The 7,423-nt window shown below is 42.8% G+C and overlaps 1 protein-coding gene across 1 annotated transcript in view; it reads right to left on the minus strand.

Annotated features, from left to right (window-relative positions):
- Positions 1-7,423, minus strand: part of tmem8b (transmembrane protein 8B) — a 1,109,927-nt gene that overhangs the window by 51,759 nt on the left and 1,050,745 nt on the right. The window lies entirely within an intron of this gene.

Here is a 7,423-nt window from a genome sequence, read left to right on the forward strand (position 1 = left end):
CATCCATCCATCCATCCATTTGGATGGATGGATGGATGGATGGATGGATGGATGGATGGATGGATGGATGGATGGATGGATGGATGGATGGATGGATGGATGGATGGATGGACAACACATATCTACTACTCAATAACGACAGAGCAACATATGGTTTCTGTCTCTAACACAAGTCCACGCGCCTCTTTGAGCCCAGCAAACCGTTTGCAGAGAATGAAACAATCTAAATTTGCCATCACAGACTTGAACGCCTTTTTGAAGAAGGCTGAGGAACGCGCACGGATGAACGCGTAATGTCAAATCCTTGGATTACATCCACCGGAGCCTCTGCGTATAGAAAGCAGAACAAGTGGCAGGTGTAATCTGCCACGTTAGCGACAAGAGCCGGAGCTGACATCAAGCACGCCCAGCGGGTGCACGGCACAATCTGCAGGAAACTATGTGTGAGTCAGTTAATTGCGACACCGGAGCATAAAGCAGGCGCGTTATAAACATCAACATGAGCAACGCAGCTGATTTCCATGGGAACGATGTGGCGGCAACTTGATTTTTCACTGGGGGTGAATGTTTTTCCATTTATAACACAACTGCTTTGTGTCGGTTTACTCTGCATTAGCCTCTTCTTTTAGGAGAAAAATCACCTTGCATGCAATTTGTACCAACAAATATAACAGCTGAGAGGGGTTCAAAAGTGCTTTGTGTCTTTAGCAGTGAGGGAAACCAAGTGGCCCTGCGCGCTGAACGGACACGGATAGATGCGTAAAGTAAATATTCAGTGTTATCTAGGGTTTATTTTATTTTTTTTGTCTAAGAGGAAAAAGCCTGCTCCTCCTCACTCTTTAAGCAGTTCTCAAAGCCGGCGCTGATTCTCACCTACAAAACTAAAAGGCAACCTTGAATACTAAAGCCACGGAATAAGAAAGCGGAAACTCAGATCCATGAACAACTGTCGGTGTCAAAAGCTGAAGTCTAATCTCGCACAAAGCTCCAAACCCACTATTTCCCTTTAATGCCAGCCTCCGGACTGTCTGTATGTGTGTGTGAGCCTTGTGCACAGGCACATTCCCAGTTTGCCCTTTGATTACATGGAAATCTTTGCCTGAGGTAACAAACAGAAGTGCAAGTCTCTTAACGCGATGAGCTCACCTCTTGCTTATCTGATTAGAAACAGAAGCAATTTCATTTCCCACACAACTCCACTCGGGTTTGTCAAATTTAAATTAGAAACATGAAGGCAAGTAAAAGTTCTCAAAACTCCACAAAATCAAAAGGGATTCTGTGACCGATGCTGCTTGTATGAATAAAATAAATCAAAGTCATGCACGAATGCTGTTCTCCTCGCATGTCTCTTTATTTTAGTGGGTTTGCTTCTTTTTTTTTTTCCCACCACCGTGCACAAATAAATCCAAACTTTACGCAAGAACCAAAAAACAAGAAACAAATAAGAACGGACGCTCTCTGAGCTGCACAACACGCGCTCAGCTACAGAAGACGACGCGATCAAATCTGCAGAAGCTCGGCGGTGTGTTTGAATGATGGACCAGCAGAATATTTACAGTGCGCGAGACTTTATTTGTGCAGCTGTCGGAGCCGCGTGCGCCCACCACATTTGAAACGTCAACACATGCTGCGCCCAACACATAAAAACATCCCAGTTTGGGCTGCATACAACACATGACAGAAGCTTTTAAGAGTCATAAAGCGACATTCATTTGAGCTCCTCCATGCGAACACACAGCTGCAGGTTTATCCAAATGCTCCTCAACATCCAGGTTTCATTAAACGTGGAGCAAACGTGCCAGAATATCTAAATATTGTAAATAGAGACATTTCATTTTGAAGATAAAAGCGCCGGAGCGCCTTTCTTCTGTAATCTCTTCAAGCAGCTCCTCCTTATACCACTGTTGAACTCCTTTACAGGCTTACAGACATAATCCAGCTTTTTGTCATCTCAACATGATATGTATGCATGAACAAGCACACGCGCGCCTTGAAACTTCTCTGACAGCGTTGTTAATTTCCTGCGCAACCATCTGGAAACGTTTAGGGAGGCATGATTTAGGAACAGAGTATAAGATCACAGTTTTGTTGTTGTTGGCCATGCCATCCTCGCACGCGCACCATCGTGCGCCTGGAGGAAAGCTCAGAGACCCTCCTCCCTGATCAGAACCGTTGCAATCCTCTTAGCAAAGGGTTTGATTGTGTCATCGTTCGAGCGAACAGAAGCCGGGGAGAGCTGGGTGAAGGATTTCAGCCAAGTTGTAAGAAAGTGATGGAGCAAAACTGCAACAAGTATGCAGCCGCCCTGAGGGACCTCGGTGACAACAGGCGGTACAGTTTGTCCTGGAGTTTACCGTCGTTGAAGCTGTAACGACATCTTGAACATTCAAGGGAGGCACCATAAATGTTTCCTCTCAGCCTCTGTGTTTACAAATCAAGACAAATCCCATCGCCTCTTTTTGATTTGTTTTTAAACGCAACGAGGAGTTTCATTGAGAACTGCCCGATTATTGTCATTTCCACTTGACTGAAGTTGATCTAATTAAACACAGAACCGGACGAGGTCTATGATCTCATCTGTTGTTGCCACGGGGTGTTTGGCTTCAGCAGGAGAACTAAATGTGAAACAAAGCAAAGTTTGCAACAATAAACGCGGTGGAAATCCTCTGCTCCGTCTCTACTGCCCAAACAAAGCTTCAGGAGCATTTTGAGTCCGAATTAGCAGCAAGCTTCACGGTCAAACAGAGACTAAAGACGGTCTTTGTTAAGATAACAATAAAAACAAAAAGACAAAACGCAGAAGCGGAGAGGAGAGGAGGTTCTGGAGGGGACGCAGAACCGGGATGCTGCTGCTGCTGGGAGGATTTCAGCACCCCGACAGAAGGAACAGCTCCCCAGGAAGCGAAGCCGAGCGGGAAGCACTCACCTCCGACAGCCCAGAACCAGGTGTAGAGGAGCCAGAGGAGCCGCGGAGGGCTCCGAACCGAGCCCGGCCGCTCCAGCTGCCTCATGGTCCACAAAAAACCGGCGGTACGTTCGGAGAGGGGGGCTAAAGCCCGGCTGCAGTTCTCGGTCGCCGTGCTGGTCTACATTTTTTTTCCTGGTTTCTGCCAGCGACCAGCTGTTTGTGTGTGACGTCACCGGGATCGGCGCCGCCTTCGCTGCGCTGATTGGACAGCCTCGGCGCGTCCGGAGATCTGATTGGTCGTCTCGAGCTGTCAGTCTGAGGACGGAGCGGACGTAGACTGCACCACAGGACTCTGGACAAACCGCACACAGGAGACTAACCACGGGGGGGGGGGGACTACAGAGGCCGCAGCCTCCTCCTCCTTTCTCCTCCTGCTCCTCCTCAGGGAACCCCGGACAGAAAGTTAGCCACAAAGGAGGACTAGATCCTGCCACAGACTCGAAGCAAAATCCAAAACATTTAATTTTACAGTCTGTCTGATGAGCAGGCTTCCTGTCAGCAACTGGACACTGATGACCTCAGTATAATTAAGGTAATATCAGTGAGGTAGCATAAACCCAATACCAAACAAGCTGGCTGTAAAATGTAAATTAAAACTGAATGCTATGATCTGGAAATCCCATAAAATCACATTTTACTCACAATGAAACGATATATCAAATGAGCCCCTGAGGCGGATTAACCTGCATAAATAAAGGTTGAATGAATGAAATATATCAACTGTTTAAACTCACTTTTTTTTTTTTTACGTAATTTTGAATTTTACGGCAGCAACACATTAAAAAGTAAAATAGGTGGTATGAATGGAAAAAAAGTGCATTTTTGCTATGAATTTGTTTAATTTTCAACAGGTCAGTAAGAAGGCTGTGTATAAAAAGGATTTTAGAGAAGCTGAATCTCTAACGTAAAGATGGGAAGAGGTTCACCGGTCTGTGGAAGAACTGGGTCTAAAATTAATAGAGTAATTCCAGAATAATGTTCCTTATCAAAAAATAAATAAATTGAGAATACTTTTAACATTCCATCATTCTTAATACCAACATATTTAAAAAAAAAATGGAGAAATTTCAGAGCTCCAAGGATGAAGCTGAAAGTCAACATTAGATGCTCGTGACCTTCAGACTCTCTGGCAGAACTGGATTAAATCAAAGGGTCTGGTTCTGAATCTGGACATCACTGCATGGACTCAGGAACACTTCCTCAAACAATCACAGTTCACAGTGCTTTGTAGGATCGCTGCTCTATCATGCAACGAACAAGACAGAACCATATCCTCCATAAATAGGACATGGACCATCCAGCCTGTTATCAGTGCACAGTTCAAAGGCCAGCCTCTCTGATGGTATGGGGGTGTATTAATGCCCATGGCATGAACAGGTTACATGTCTAGAAAGGCATCATCAATGCAGAAAAGTATAGAACATACTGTAAGAGGACCAGCTGGAACAGCTTGACTCCTCTCAGACAGAACGGGCCAAAATTCTCCTCCAAAACCTCCTCAGGTCCTGGACTTTTATAGACTGTTGCTCCACAGAGGAAAACCCGGCCCAGCTTTTCTAGAGACGTGATGCTGTCACTCAAAATTCCTTTTATTATGTGTTTTACAATCTTCTGTTTCAGCATTTGATAAGTTCATTATGTTCCTTGGTGAACAAAATACGGTTTATGAAACTTGCATTTAGTTTTTATTTACATTTTACACTGACTTACCAATATTTCCAAAATGGGAGTGGTATTAAAATGTATTGTTTTAGGTAAATGGACTGTACTTATACAGCATCTTTCTATCTGATCAAGATACTCAAAGAACTTTACGACAGCACTTTACTAGATCTCTACAAAGCTAAAAGAAACTGATCAGAGCTTTATCACATTCATACACCAACGGGACACACATCGGAGGCCATGAGGGGTTCAGTGTTTGCCCAGGAACACTTCGGCATGTGACTGCTGGTGGATTCGAACCCTCAACTCTTGCACTGGAGGACGATTGCTCTCAGCCACAGCCGCCCTGAGGTGAAAACTAAACACAAAAGAAGACCCTAATAAAGAAGAAAAGATCATATTGCACTGGTTGAGTTAAAGTAAAAATGGCAAAAAGTCACGTACATTAAACTTTTATAGGCATTTCATCATCCTCTGTGATTTTAGATGGATAAAAATAATTCCTTGTCAGGAACTTTCTGCAAAATGAGGAGAAAGGTCTAAAGCACACTTTCATCCCAGTAAAATAACTTGATGAGTTTAATAAAAATATAGTTACTTTTAGAAGTGAACGTCTGAGACTGGTCTGATACTGAAGAGGTTCTGTGATGAGCGATGAGTGCAGGAAGCAGAAAAACAAACTTTAATTCACAAATCTGTCTGTTTTTGGCTAGCTTTGGATTTTTCTTTGAGCAATAAAGGGGTCTGTCAAACATAAATCTAAATTAAACCACAAGATGGGTTTAGAAGTCATCAATTGTTGAAGGTGACAACCTCGACAACAGATGAAGCAACAACCGTAATAAATCTACAAACTCTTAAAAAAGCCAAACTCTAATGAGAAAAAATGTTTCTCGTTGGTTTCAAAGTTCATGCTCAATAATCCAGGTAAAAAAAATCCAACAAAAGTCAGTCAGGTCATCCGGATGGCTTCTTTATTTGTTGAGATGTTTTGGCCTTCATCCGAAGGACTTCATCAGTCTGAGGAGCCACAAACAAATTCAGTCCCACAAGCAGCACACTCCCATAGTGGACCAACCAGTTTAATGGTGATAAGATGGTTTCTGGGGCCCACCCTCTCCCCCATCGACTCCTCTGACAACAAAAGTGGTTCGAACATCAAAGTTTATGCTCAATAGTCCAGGTAAAAAAAAATCCAACAAAGTTCAGTCAGGTCATCTGGATGGTTTCTTTTTTTGAGATGTTTCGTCCTTCAACCAAAGGACTTCATCAGTCGAGGTTTTGTTGAGACGTTCCATCCATCATTCAAAGGACTTCATCAGTTTTTGTTGAGACATTTCATCTTTCATCCAAAGGACTTCATTGGTTTTTGTTGTAATGTTTTGTCCTTCATCCAAAGGCTTTCATCAGTTTTTGTTGATATGTTTCATCCTTCATCCAAAGGACTTCATTTGATTGTGTTAAGATGTTTCATCCTTCATCTAAAAGACTTCATTGGTCCACTATGTGTGTGCTGCTTGTGAGACTGTTTGTGGCTCCTCAGACTGATGAAGTCCTTTGAATGAAGGATGAAATGCCCCCCCCCCCCCCAAAAAAAAAAAAACAAAAACAAAAAAAAACCTCTCCACAAGTCCTGACTGAACTTTGTTGGGTTTCCCATTGGTCCTTTTAGAATCTCATTTTTGAGAACAACAACTTGACAAGACTGTCAACAAGGAAGAAGGCCAGCAATGGAGGAGGGGGAGTACCAAAGAGACCATCTTATCACAAGCAGAACTGGTTTGTTCCACTTTGGAGTAAGCTGTTGGAGGAAGAATCAGTTTTGTTGTGTGTTTCCTTGACTGATGAAGCCTTCCGGATAGAAGGCGAAATGTTTCTGCACAAAAAAAAAAAAAGAAACTGTCCAGATGACCTGACTGAAAAATGTTGAATTTTTCTATATGTTTGTCATATTACAATAGTTATATAAAATGGTAAAGGACCTTTTTAAATGCCTGAAACAATGATATTTTGTTAACAGAAAACCTTTTGTTTGGCATCAGGAAGCTGCTTATCTGGACATTAAAAGCACAAAACTAAACACGCTCATCAATATGTCTCATGTGCTCACAAGAGTAACATTTCAAGAGCATGTGGACAGACGATCTGACAGAAAATAGTCCAATTAGCCTTTTTTTTTTTAGTTCTTGACTGAAAACCTGCAAAATAAACCTGGTGTTTTCAGCATTTAAATATATTTTGTTCTAAATAACTCCCATAAAGTGTGATGTTAGAGTTACTCCAAAATGTTCCTTGAATGTGTAACTTGTCCAAGCGTCACACTGAACTCCTCACCTCATCAGTAGGCAGACGAGACAACCTGTAATATATTTGTTTTAGCTGCAGGCACAAAAAGATCTCGTCTTGATCTATAAATAACGTCACTTTTTACAGAGCGCGACACTGACGTGTCACGAGCATTAAAGTTTTACACCCATCAAACGGTTGTTGCTGCCACTGCTGCCTCGAATGATCCTGGTTTGACAGTTAGAGCAGATCTAAAACGTCTCCGTGCTCTCAGCCTTGTCCAACGGCCCAGAGTCTTTCTATTTCTCTTAGACAAACTATCTGTGCATCGCTGTTAATGAGTGCCCGTCTATGTGCCTGACAGTCCGTCTCAACTGCCCTTTAATCTAGAGTATGCAAAGAAAGGCTGTGAACCTTGAAGGAAAATACTCCACGGCAGATGGAAAGCTCACCAGACAAAAGATAAACTCGCTCTTCTGTTGAGACACACATGACAATGATTGT

This window comes from Nematolebias whitei, chromosome 8 (assembly GCF_014905685.2).
Source record: "Nematolebias whitei isolate Nwh7 chromosome 8, NemWhi1, whole genome shotgun sequence".
NCBI lineage: Eukaryota > Metazoa > Chordata > Actinopteri > Cyprinodontiformes > Rivulidae > Nematolebias > Nematolebias whitei.